Source organism: Diabrotica virgifera, chromosome 8 (genome assembly GCF_917563875.1).
Source record: "Diabrotica virgifera virgifera chromosome 8, PGI_DIABVI_V3a".
NCBI lineage: Eukaryota > Metazoa > Arthropoda > Insecta > Coleoptera > Chrysomelidae > Diabrotica > Diabrotica virgifera.
Window position 1 is genome coordinate 70,421,999 of NC_065450.1, and position 15,194 is coordinate 70,437,192.

A 15,194-nucleotide genomic window follows, 5' to 3' on the forward strand; every position below is an offset into this window, starting at 1 on the left:
GACTGGTAAACGAGAAATGGAGAAAAACGTCAATGTTCTGGTACCTCGACCACCCTAGAATACAGTGTGGTATGTAGAAAGTATGGAGACAGCAGGCCTGACATGGAGCTAAATGGACAATGGTATGGAGATGGAACATCGTGGGACAATGGACAATGCCAGGGAACGTGGATCGAGAACTTTTGGTGATACGAACACAAACGTTTAAAAGTGGTGAGTCTATATTTTGTTCTTATGGTATTTCCACGATATTTCATAACAAATGAATAGTATAGCAGTAATGTAAGGTATATTTCTAGTATTTTTATCTATTTATTTTTAATTATCTTTATGGGTATTATTGGAATTTTTTATCACAAATATTAAAGTTATTCACATGGCATATTACCATTATTATTTGAGGTATATATTATTTATATTATTTATTACGAGGGAACATTTTTGCAATTTTTTTTATGATTTTAATATTTGCTATCGTAAATATACACTATCAATATAAATATACGATATAAATATATAACAAATATACGCTATATGCATAATACATTTACATTATTATTCTAACTACTTATTTACAAGGGTTAATATAACGTTATTTATTTTTGAACTATTATTTATTATTATTGCAATTTTTTTTTACATATTTTTACCATATATTGACGTATTATTTTATCTCGTTATTTTTTACTATATATCTATATACTACATATCTATATACACCGTAAGACTATCGAATTTATATTTTCGCTAAGAAGTGCAGGAACTGAGGATAGAAAATTATGTATAAATGAGTAGCAACAAAGTTACGTGGGAAGATTTTGTCAAAATAGTTGAGGAACTTGCACAAGAAGTAGGAAGACAGAGCAGAAGGGTCTGAAAGAAAAAAAGTACCGAAATCTAAGGACATACAGGAAGAAGTAACGACACAGCTAATTAAATCCTATAACAAGTTCACGCACTTAACTAAGAAAAACTGGGAAGCGTGCAACAAATATTTTGGAAAAATCAGAGACAAAGTTATACGCTCATTTCAAGCAGTAAATGTAAGAACAGTGGTTCCAAATTCAATACATCAACCAATCGACGAGGAAGTTGAAGAGGAACAAAGCGACGAGGAAGTAGAAGACGGAAAAAGCGACGAGGAAGTAGAAGAAGAAATAATTAACGACGAAATAAAAGAGGAAAAAGGTGACATAAAACAAGATATAACAATATTAAACATGGCTCTGACAATCAATGAATTTTTGAATATCGCAAGCAAGATATTGCCCAACGAGTTCGATGGAAGCGCAGGGAAATTACAACCATTTTTGGACGCATTAGAACTACTTGGAAAATTGGCAGAAGGTCATGAAGACACAGCTGTAACGCTAATAAAAACACGACTTGCCAATAAGGCTAGGAACTTAATAACCACGGAAGATACGATTCCACGGATAGCTGAAGCACTGAAGAAAGAACTAAGAGGTGATAATCCGAAGAATTTAATAGCCAAATTAGCCAAGAAAAGGCAAGGGCATAGAGATGCAGCAGTGTACGCATCTGAAGTGGAAGAGTTAGCAGAACAATTAAAAGTAGCATACATAGCGGAAGGAATGCCACTGGAGTTAGCGAAGAAATATACGACGGAAACAGTAGTAACAATAATGAAACGAAACGTTAATGCAGAGAAAGCTAAGCTAATACTGGAAGCAGGTAACTTTACATCACCGCAGGAAGTAGTATCTAAATTTTTATCGATCGATACGACTCAAGAAAATGCACAAGGAAGAGTCTTAAATTATAGGACAAACTACGAGAATAGGAGAGGACAGCAGCAATACAGAAGAGGATACCATAACAAATATGACAGAGGAAGAAGAAATAACTTCGGACAACGGAACGAAAGAGAAGCAACGGACAATCAACGAAATTATTCGAACAGAAGATACAGACAATTTAACAATCAAACATACAGAGGAAACCAGAGAGGAGGACGTAACAGGAACGTAAGGTTACTAGAGATAGAGGACAGTCAAGAAGAACAAGAAAACCAGCAGTTGGGGTTTTGAATGAACAAGAAGTTGGAAGCACACAGGCAGAAATAAAATATAACATTTACAACTTCGACCTGAACCTAACGAACTTTGTACGAATGAAAACAGGAATCCTTGAAAACACAAGCACCTTTATCATAGACACAGGAGCTGATATTTCAATACTAAAATGTTCACAAGATTTTATGAAGAAACGGGTGAAACCAAACACAAAGGCGAAAATAAAAGGAGTCACTAAAGGAGAATTACAAACAATGGGAGAAGTTGAGACAACACTAGAAGTAAAAGGAACTCGATTCGAACACATCTTTCAATTGGTAGAACCTAACTTTCCAATTCCAACAGACGGAATCATTGGGAGAGACTTTATTTCTAACTTTCAATGTATACTGGACTACGCAAACCTTAAAATGCACATTAAAGAGGACAACGATTGTTACATTAGTACGAAAATTCTGGATAATATAGATAATGACACCATAATAATACCACCCCGATGTGAAATTTACAGAATAGTCAAAATTTTTCAAACGCTAAGGAACGACAGGATAGTGGAGCAACAAGAAATACAACCAGAAATATTCATAGCAAGAGCAATTATTTCAAGTAATAATCCATACATCAAAATTTTGAACACAACATACGAAACAGTAAATGTAGAGGCAAGCACAATCAGGACGTTGGACATTAAACTATTCAATATACAGGGTGTCCCGAAAAGAATGGTCATAAATTATACCACAGATTCTGGGGTCAAAAATATGTTGATTGAACCTCACTTACCTATATACAATAGTGCACACAAAAAAAGTTACAGCCCTTTGAAGTTACAAAATGAAAATCGATTTTTTTTTCATATATCGAAAACCCTTCGAGATTTTTCATTGAAAATGGACATGTGGCATTATTATAGCAGCAACATCTTAAAAAAAAATTAAAGTGAAATTTGTGCACCCCATAAAAATTTTAAGGGGGTTTTGTTCCTTTAAACCCCCCCAAACTTTTGTGTACGTTCCAATTAAATTAATATTGTGACACCATTAGTTAAACAAAATGTTTTTAAAACTTTTTTGCCTCTTAGTACTTTTTTGATAAGTCAGTGTTTATCGACCTATTTTGAATATTTGTCGAATCCACCACATATTTGTATATGGTTAAATACGATTATAGAGACCTGTTAATAATCTGAAAATGTATTTATAATTTACATTTTTAGGTATATTTTGAAAAAGAAGCCATATCTCGATAAAAGGTGATTTCTCAAAAAAAGACTAAGAGTCAAAAAAGTTTTAAAAACACTGTGTTAACTAATGGTACCACAATAATAGTGTAATTGGAACGTACACAAACATTTGGGGGGTTTAAAGGAACAAAACCCCCATAAAATTTGTATGTAAATATATTAAAAAAGAAGCCGCATCTCGATAAAAATTGGCTTATTGAAAAAATACTAAGAGTCAAAAAAGTATTAAAAACGTTGTGTTTAACTAATGATACCACAATAATGAATTAATTGGAACGTATACAAAAGTATGGGGGGGTTTAAGGGAACCAAACCCCCATAAAATTTTTATGGGGTGGAGAAACTTCACTATAATTTTGTTTTAAGATATTACTGCCATAAGAATGATACATGTCAATTTTCAAGAAAAAATCTCTAATAGTTTTCGATATATTGAAAAAAAATCGATTTTCATTTTGTAACTTCAAAGGGCTGTAACTTTTTTTATGAGCACATTTGTACTAAGGTAAGTTAGGTTTAGTCGAACTATTTTTGACCGCAGAATGTGTGGTATAATTTATGACCAATCTTTTCGGGACACCCTGTATATAGACTAGTCAACGACAGCAAGGATAGGAAAAAATAATTACGAGAATCACTGAAATTAGACATACCAGAATATATACGAGATAACTTAGTATCGTTATGCGAAGAATATGCAGACATATTCGCCCTAAGGCATGATATGTTAACCTGTAACAATTTCTACGAACAGAAACTAAGAGTTAAAGACCAAACTCCGGTATATATCAAGAATTATAGGACACCTCATGCGCAAACAGAGGAATTAAATCGACAAGTACAAAAACTAAGAGACCAAGGAATCATAGAACCATCTACATCCGAGTACAACAGCCCAGTAGTACTGGTACCGAAAAAAGCTATAGATGGAGGAAAAGCATGGAGATTATGCATAGATTTTAGACAATTGAACAAGAAGATAGTTACAGACAAATTCCCATTACCAAGAATAGATTCGATATTAGATCAACTAGGAAGAGCAAAATGGTTTTCAGTTATAGACTTAATGTCAGGTTTTCATCAAATACCATTAGAAAAGTCATCGAGAAAATACACATCGTTTAGCACGGAAAACGGAGCATTTCAATTTACCAGATTACCTTTTGGATTAAATGTAAGCCCGAATAGCTTTTCAAGAATGATGTCAATAGCATTTTCAGGATTAACACCAGACAAAGCATTTCTTTACATGGACGATATCGTAGTAATTGGAATATCCGAAAAACATCACCTAGACAACCTGAAAAAGACATTTGAGACATGTCGAAAATTCAATTTGAAACTTAACCCAGGAAAATGTCAATTTTTTAGAAGGGAAGTAACATATTTAGGACATGATCTTTCTCAAGAGGGAGTATCACCCGACAAGCGAAGTATGCAGCAATTGAACAATATCCGACACCTAAGACAGCGGAGGAAACAAAGAGATTTGTAGCATTTTTCAACTATTATAGACGTTTTATTAAAAATTTTGCGGAATTATGCAGACCACTCAACAGATTATCGAGGAAAGGAGTAGAATTTTTTTGGTCTGAGGAGTGTGAAAAAGCATTCAAAAAGCTTAAAGCATCTCTGACGAAACCACCAATTTTAAAATATCCTGATTTCAACAAACAGTTTATCCTAACAACAGACGCATCCAATGAGAGTTGTTCAGCAATCCTAAGTCAAGATTACAACGGAATAGACCTACCTATAGCATATGCATCAAGAAGTTTTAGTAAAGGAGAATGTAATAAACCTATAATCGTTAAGGAATTACTAGCGATTCATTGGGGAATTAATTATTTTAAATGTTATCTATATGGAGCACCAACATTCAAAGTAAAAACAGACCATAAACCTTTGACACACCTATTTGCAATGAAAGAACCAACCTCAAAACTCACGAGGATCAGATTAGACCTAGAAGAATATGACTTCGAGATAGAATATATAACAGGGAAAAGTAACTACGCAGACAGCCTTTCAAGAATAACATTGCATCAACTAAAGAACCTATACATAGACAACACCCATATACTAGCTATAACAAGAGCTCAAGCAAGAGAAAAGGAGAAGGAAGCAAGACAAACAAAGGCTCAAAGTGAACTCGCACTACAGCCAGAAGCCACCAAACAGACAGTAAGGAAGGTACTAAATAATTTAGAGGCGCATAGACTACCAATTTTGTCCTTTGGAGCAGAACTAATCTCACCAAGACTGAGCATTAGGGCCAAAAACAAAATAAAATGCAGCAAAAGCATAGCCACAGGATTGGATCATTTCGATTTAAACCAAGCGTTGGCACAGCTTGATAAGCTGGCGGTAGAGAATGCAGTACGTAAAGATATACGTAAATGATATTATTTTTAAATTGTGCACAATTGATGAATTTATTAAAGAAGGAAATAAAAAATTGAAGAATATAGAAATATACATATGTGAAGTACCAGAAACAATAAAAGATGACAAAGAAAAACACATATTAATAGAAGAATACCATAATCACCCGATGTTCGGAGGACACGTAGGGAATAATAGACTAATAAAGAAGCTAAAGGCAAGATTCCGATGGAAAAATTTGGAAAAAGACGTAAGAAAATACGTTAAACAATGCCATAAATGTCAAATTAACAAACCGAAAAGAACACATGTCGAAGAGTTCGTGATATCGGACACATCTTCCAAACCATGGGACATAGTATACATAGATACAATAGGTCCATTCACTAGAAGTAATGAAGGTAATAGATACTGTATCACAATGTTGTGTGAACTGACAAAATACGCGGTCAGCATACCAGTGTGCAATAAAGAAGCAGAGACAATAGCAAGAGGAATCTTTGATCATTTCATACCAACATACGGACTCATGAAGCAAATAAGAACAGACCAAGGCACAGAGTATAAGAACGAAGTAATGCAGGAATTAACAAAGCTATTAAAAATAGAGCACAACTTTTCAACGGCATATCACCCACAGTCCATTGGAAGTTGCGAAAAACTACACAGAACGTTGAACGAGTACGTAAGAGCATTCATAGACGAAGACAGAGAAAATTGGGATGTGTGTTGCAGAATGTTCACATACTGCTACAATACAACCCCTAACGCGTATCATGGATACACACCGTTCGAACTGCTATATGGCAGGAAGGTTAACCTACCGGAAGACCTTACACAGGAGATTCAACCATGTTACAATATAGATGCCTACTACAATGAGTTACGATACAAACTACAAAGCGCACACGAGAGAGCCAGAACCTTCTTATTAAAACACAAAAAAGAGCGGCAAGAAAAGAATAAGCTCAAAGCAACACCTCAAAACTTTAAAATAGGAGACCTAGTCCTGGTAAAAAGGGAAGAGAATGGTAAGTTTGATAGTCTTTATGTAGGTCCTTTCACAATAACAGAAGTAAATAACGTTAATTGTAAAATCAGAATAGAAAACAATAAAATCAAGGAAATACATAAGAATAGATTATATGCTTACAATCCGAAAACACAGTGAGTGACAAGTGTGATGAAACAATGTTGTTAAACGAACATTTTTATTTTTATTTATGTATTTACGTAGTTTTAGGAAGTTTGTATATAAAATAAATTTTTTGTATTGATTACAACACAGTATGGGTTGGTAGCACTACTTGCAAAATTTTCTGCCCGTAGTCAGAAAATCCTTAGGAGGGAAAGGTGTACAAGAATTCATCTGTACTCATTAGATATCTTTTAAAAACACCCTTTAATTATCTACGCTAATTTCTTTCGGTTATTTAAATGTCATCATAAACAATTCCAACCTTCTTTCGTTACATAAACATTGTTGACCTAGATCGTGAGGTGTAATTATACATACAGCCACTATAAACACTTTTCAGGGTCGACGCTGACTTTGCACTTTTAAATATATTTATACAACCAAAACATAATAAGGGAATCCTCATTACACATTCCACATTCATCATTCTATTTTATTAGATGTAAGATTATTCACATTAAAAGATAGTGTCATCTACACTCCGCGAGACGACGTTACGTAGGTTGCTACCAGCTTGTACTCATGCGAGTATAATAAAACAACTTCAACAGTGAAACGACTATTAATCATTCCACCCCTCGGATAAGGGTTAACCACCCTTACCGGGAGAAGATAGCCCTAGTAATCCTGGACTATCATAAGTGCCTCGAGGAAGATTGTAGTAATACTTAGGATTAAAAAAAAATGTGGAATTTATGGCTTTGTTGAGAACCAATTAGCTTTAAAATTGTTAGAAATAGATATTTTTAACATGACAAGTAAATAAAAATGTTAAAAACAGAAATATAAAAGGCAGTAGCCTACTAGTATGATCGATCATGCTAGAAAGAAGAAGAAGAAAATACGATAATTTATCACATTTTATTGCAACAATTTGATACATATATACATATAAATATTTAAATATACATAAATATTTTTAGAATCTATCACAACCTACAGTTATAATTCATACAGTAGGTAGGTAAAATCAACAGACATTTGTAAAGTTTAAATAAGTACAAACACAACTCATTAAGATTTAACAACAGGAATAGAATCTTATTATTATTGAAATTTACTAATTACGTATAATACAAATTATAATACAATGTTTAAAACACTGGCATTTCATTTAGAAATTCCCCAATCTTTAATTGCAGTTCATAAAAAAATATAATTAATAAATTTGAACAATAGTATATTTGAAAGTATACAAAACAATGTATTAGAATTAATTAACTCAGTTGCTGAAACTTATACAAGATGATTATTTAAAAACTGTTAATGTCCGAATTGGAAATTGTCAGCAGTTTTAAGAACATCCTTTATATTAATGGTGTGGATGTCTTCACATATCGATACAGATATCAATCAAAGCAATTCCGTAAGGAGCGAAATTATTGCACGTATTTCCAGTGGGAATCGTACGTACTATGCTAAGATGCCATCGAAATTATTAGACAAAAGAACCAAAATGACTATCTATAGACCAAAAAGACATAAGATGCATTGAAAACTTCTGGTATAAAATGGCACAATTATAAATACACAATGTCAGCAGAATCAAGTGAGGAAATAGCAAACTTGTTTGCGAGCCATTTCTCTAGCGTCTATCGCTCTGACAAAGTTAATTTAAGTAACTACGATTTTAAATTAAAAAATTCGGTCGACATTCCGTTTATTCATTTTTCACTTTCTGAAGTCTTTGAGTCTATAAATGGTCTCAAGGATAAACTCAGTTACGGCCCTGATAACATTCCAACATATTTTTTAAAAAGGTGTGTCTACAGTTTATCTAAACCTTTACATGTATTATTTAATTTATCTTTGAGACTACATACCTTCCCTAGTAAGTGGCGTGACAGTTATATAACTCCAGTATTTAAAAACGGTGACAGAGACAATATAAAAAATTATAGACCTGTTATGTTATCTGCAATCCCCAAACTTTTTGAATTAATTTTAAACAAATATCTTACTTGCCACTGTAGCAATCTCTTGATTAATGAGCAACATGGATTTAGGCAGGGTAAATCTACGTCTACAAATCTTGTTTTATATCATGATTACATTGTCAGGGCTTTCGAAGATGGGTACCAAGTGGACTCCATTTATACTGATTTCTCGAAGGCCTTTGACACGGTGATCCATTTTTTACTCATCTTTAAATTAAGATGTGTTGGTTTTCCTGAGTGGTTTCTTTCATGGTTGAGTAGTTATCTTGATGAAAGAGTTCAGTTTGTTTTTATAAAGGGTTCACTTTCGATTCCTATCTTGGTCAGTTCAGGGGTCCCACAAGGCTCACATGTGGGTCCTCTTCTCTTTAACTTGTTTATTAATGATATTTCTGAGGTAATAAAAGTTTGTCAGTTTTTGCTATTTGCTGATGACCTTAAGCTATATTATAAAGTTTCAAATCTGTCTGATTGTCTAAGGATCCAGGAAGACTTGACTTCTCTATACAATTGGTCTCTTTCCAATTGTCTCCAGTTAAATAAAGATAAGTGTTTTGTTATATCCTTTAGCAAATCTAAAAATAATGTTGTGTTTGACTATCACATTAATACAAGCGTTCTATCAAGAGTGACTGAAATAAAGAGATTTGGGGGTGTTATTTGACAGTTCCTTGTCATTTATCCCACAAATTAACAATTTGTCAAATAAAGCATACCGTAATCTAGGTTTTATCACAAGAAACTCTAGAGATCTTTCCGTACCCACATATAGAATTTTATATCTTACTTTCGTCCGTAGCATCCTGTCTTATTTTTCTATAGTATGGTCACCATACTATTTTAACCATATTTACACCCTTGAAAAAATTCAAAATAAGTTTCTCCGGATTTGTGCTTACAGATTAAACTTAAAGAACATGTCTTCGGTGGAATTAAGGTCAAGGCTAAATATCAGTTCCTTAGAAGACTACAGAACTAAATGTGATTTAATTTTTCTCTATAAACTACTTGACCATACCACCGACTGTTTTGATTTATTAAGTCTTGTCAACTTTAGATGTAGCACTAGAATTCTTAGAGACATGCCCATATTTTCTATAAAACACTATCACACCAACTATGGCAAATTCTCTCCAATTAACAGGATTCAGACACTGGGAAATGACTTTAGTCAATCTTATTATCTGGTGGATACAAGATCTGTAAGATTTAAGCACTGCCTGACTGAGTATGTAAGGAATCGAAGATGAGTAACCTTTACCTTGGAGTCTTCATTTCATTTGAATTTAATTGTCAGAGATTTTCATTTTAATAATATTTTCAGGAATTTTAATTTACTTAAATTATAATCATTTGTTTAACAATATTTTTATTAATTATTTAATACTTTAGTATTTGTGTTATGGTTAGGATACTTTATTTTTGTTATTTGTAAAAATGGGGACATCCCGTAATAAAAATAAATAATTTCTATTTATAATTGTGATTGTGAATTTCTATTTGTAATTGTGCCGTAGAGAATTATTCTCTGTCCAAACCCATACACGTAAGAAGGGGTGTTCGACAGGGATGTGTGCTTTCCCCTCTTTTATTTAACATTTATTCGGAAGCCATATTTCAAGATTATTTGGAAGATGCGCGGATGAGAATCAAAGTGAATGGAGTAGTGATTAACAACATACGATATGCTGCTGATGGTGTCGTAATTTGTGATACCATAGTCGATCTTCAGCAACATAGTCGATACAGTAAGCTAATGGGATTAGAGATTAACACCAAAAAGACCACATTCATGATCATCTCCAGAAACTTGGATGCATTTGAAAACTCAACCATAACACTGAATCCTAAGTCCATTAAAAGAGTGAGCAAATTTAAATACCTGGAAAGGTGGCTTTTTGAAGACTGGGCATCGAATATGGAAGTAAAATGTTGCATTGAGCAAGCTTTCGTAAAATTCAGGAAGGTACTGGCCTGTTCAGAATTCGATCTTCAACTGAGACTAAAGTTTACTAAATGCTACGTATGGTCGGTGATGCTATATGGCGTAGAGGGCTGGACACTCCAAACAAGGGATATAAACAGATTAGAAGACTACGAAATGTGGCTACGTATCCTAAAGACATCATTGACGGTGAAAGTCACAAATGCAGATATGTCCTTAAAAGAATCAACCAAGAACGCCAACTTATCGAAACCACCGAAGAAAAGGAAAACGGCGTATCTGAGTCACATCATGCAAAACGAAAAATACCAGTTCCTTCAACTTATAGGGTAAAATTGAAGGCAGGAGAGGAACAGGACACAATAAAATGACCTGGCTCCGAAACATAAGGCAATGGACAGGGATTAACGACATACAATATCTGATACACATTGCAAGAAACAGAGAGTTAATGAAAAATGTGATCGCTAACATCCATTAGTCATTAGTGGATTTGCATCTGAAGAAGATTCGAGACCTTTAAGCGTAACATTCGAGAGAAAGATACTGAGAAAAGTATACGGCTGGGAGCAAGCGCAAGAGGAAGACGGAACATGGAGAATCGGGGGAAACGACGAGATTAATGAATTAAACGAAGATATTGAAAGATCTGTTAAAAGTCAGAGACTGTCATGGCTGGGACATGTCCAGAGGCAAAAAGATACACAATCAACAAAGAAAATATTATAATGGAAGACGAAAAAAGGAAGACCTATAACGAGATAATCGGATGACGTGGAAGACGAGCTGAAAATTATGAATGTAATACAATGGGGGAGAATGGCATAAGGCAGATCTGAATGGAAGGACATAGTCATAGACAGTCAAAGAGACATCCAGAGTTATTACGCCAAAAGAAGAAGAAGGATGCAAATAGAGAAGTGTGGCTGCAAATAGAAATAAGATTAATGGCAGATATGGTTACTTCTATTGCTTTTTATAACTAATCACTTGTCTTAAATACATTATTTTTGTACCTCTTTAATCTACGACCTTTATATACATTTGAAAAATAATCAGTAAACTGTACAATTTTAAAATTACCCTTTTTAATTAATCATCTTGTATATACATAACGACAGTTCGCCTAATTCGAAGAGGCACACAAACAAGTAAGAATAACTATAATTAAAATTGTTCAAAATATATTATTTCTTTTAAAATTCATATAACATTTATATTAGACTCATCATCAAGTATCTAAAAATATGTAAGTCATTTTATGCTTTTAATGTTTATATAGATAAAAAATAAAACAGTGTCAACGTCTAAAATTGATATTAAACTAGCTAATATAGATCGTAAAGAGCGTTGAAGGTTACGAAGACATGGAGTAGGTGATAATTGTTCTATGTTCAATAAAATTAGGAAACACTGACACTGCATTTAAAGCACGTACTTAATGTATTTTAAACGTTCACACTGGAAACATTTAGTAAAAACTTTAAAACTGGGTAAAGCTTTCATAGTAATGGCTTTCTTTCTTATTTTTACTATTATCTCAAGTGAACCGATTGATATCTTTTATGTGGTCTTGATCATGGAATCACCTACTACTGTAATTTTTCTTTGTATACCTTGTACATATTTACATGTGCGTGCACACGTAAGGGACCGTTCAAGTATTACGTAACGCGGATGGGGGGGGGGGGGGGGGGGGTAAAAATCTTCAAAAATTGCGTTATGCCATAGTTAAACTTCCATAAGAGTGCGTTACGCAAGGGGGAGGGGGGGTGTCAAAAATCGCGTTACGTAATACTTGAACGCTCCCTAATACCTACACCAATAGGTGTGGGTATCAACAGATACTAAACATCTCTGTTGGAATGTCAGGAATTGTAGAATGATTTTGGCCGGTTGCACACTTATGGATAAAATTAAAACTCTCACGAAAAAGGAGACAAATTACGGCAAATTTCACAAGATTGTACAAAAATGTGTACGTATTTTTTGTGTTGATGGAATACAATAAAATTATTCACAATAAACTACAAACTAATTTTTGTTACAAATTTAAACTTCTAACGACCAAAAAACAAAACCATGCTTTGAGCGTCAAAAATGTGTACAATGTGGAAATAGCTTTGAAATATCATGCCCCACGTTGGGCGCCAAAAATGTGTACCACAACAAATAACATTGTTTGAGGCACACAAAATGAACAAGGTCGCGTTGTTCAGAATCGAAAGAGATGTGGGGTGGTTCTTACGACATTCTTACTAGCATATTTAATTACATACAGGGTGGAAGGCACTTATGGAATAAAGTTATTTCAGTCCTTGTTTCAAAAAGTTACAAAAAATGCTGAGACCCGTTGATTTTTAAATACAAATGTGCACTTTTTAAGTCTAGCAGAGTCCATAATCTTTATTTTTAATGGAACACCCTATATATTCTTATATTTTTAAAAGCTGCTTAACAACCTGATTTCAACGAACTATATCATGTGAGGTATATTATGAATAATACAGGGTGAAATTTTGAAATTAAAAAGTATGGAAACCACTTATGGAATAAAATTGTTTGTCGTTATTTTAAAAAATTATAAAAATTACTGGAACATGTCAATTTTTAAATTCAAATGGGCATTTTAAAACATAAATTAAAATATACAGGGTGATTCACGCAAGTACAGCATAGTCCTTAATCTTTAGTTTTAATGGATCATCCTGTATATTTTTATATTTTTTTAATCTGCTAAACAACCTCATATCAAAAAAGTGTATACCTATTATGTAGGACCTATTATGAATAATATAAGGTGAAATTCTAAAATTATGTATAATTTTCGTCAAGAAATTAAATAACTACGGGTACATAATATTTTGAAATTAATAATTTATCATGCTTTATTAGCTAAATAAAGGCATACGTTTTCTGAACTGGGTAATAAATCTATTGGGTTTTGTATTTAATGTCCTGACAAAATTTATAAATAATTTCTAAATTTCACCTTGTATTATTCATAATGGACCCTACACAATACACTTTTTTGATATGAGGTTGTTTAGCAGATTCTAAAAATAAAAAAATATACAGGGTGATCCATTAAAACTAAAGATCATGGACTATGCCGTACTTGCGTGAATCACCCTGTATATTTAAATTTATAGGTCTGTTCGTACAGGAATCAGAAACTATCACTGACTATCAGCAACTGCACGACGCATGCGTGTTTCAATTGTGCGAACGCTAATATTGAAACACGCATGCGTCGTGCAGTTGCTGATAGTCAGTGATAGTTTCTGATTCCTGTACGAACAGACCTTATGTTTGTAAAGCGCCCATTTAAATTTAAAAGTTGATGTGCACCAGCATTTTTTATAATTTTTTAAAATAAGGACACAAACAATTTTATTCCAAAGTGGTTTCCATACCTTTTAATTTCAAAATTTCACCCTGTATTATTTACAATACACCCTACATGAGATAGTTCGTTGAAATCAGGTTGTTAAGCAGCTTTTAAAAATATAAGAATATACAGGGTGTTCCATTAAAAATAAAGCATATGGACTGTATATTTAAATTTATGTTCAAACAGTGCACATTTTTATTTAAAAATTGACGGGTCTCAGCGTTTTTTATAATTTTTTTTTATAAAATAGTTTTATTCCATAAGTGCCTTCCACACTGTATACATCACTTGAATGAATCAAGTGATAACTTTTGATCTCAGAATTACTCACTTGTTTCAATTGAAGATGTTATTACAAAGAAGAATCCTAAATACAACAGTTTTCCAAAACTAATTCCAACTGTTCAATGAAACTTGTCAAAATTTCCAGAAAACTCTGGAAAAAGGATGTAATCAATGGATTACTATCCTGTTACTTTTCCTTCCATCCGAAAAAATCAAAAACGTTTAATTTTAAGCTTCTACATTAGCAACATCCTTCAAAGTAAAAAGCTTATAATCTGGACCTCGGAGGTAAACTACACTATGCCATTTCGAGCAACTGTGTTTAGCCTGTGTTTACAACAAAAATTATAGCACTTAGGATGTTACTAAAAATCTGATATATACCATAACTGGTTGAAAGACAATATGACCATATTTTAATGATAATATATAACCAATTTGTATAATCCAACTAATAAAATAAGTGGATTAAAGGAACTTGTTTAAAATAACACCATGTCGACATAGTGTAGTTTACCTATGAGGTCCAAAATTTTTTTCTTCTTTAGATTTTCCATCAAATCTCATCATTCCTAAAAATCATTATTCATCATCATCAATATTAAAAGCTGTTTTACCCAGTTATGAAATGTTTAAACTATTAAATTAGAAGGAGTTAATACGTATCTTTAGAAAATATTTATTATTGGGAATACTTTAATATAGTTAAGTCATTTCAAACATGTTCAGATAACTGAATTTTACATTTATTGCAGTTTTATTATAGTACAG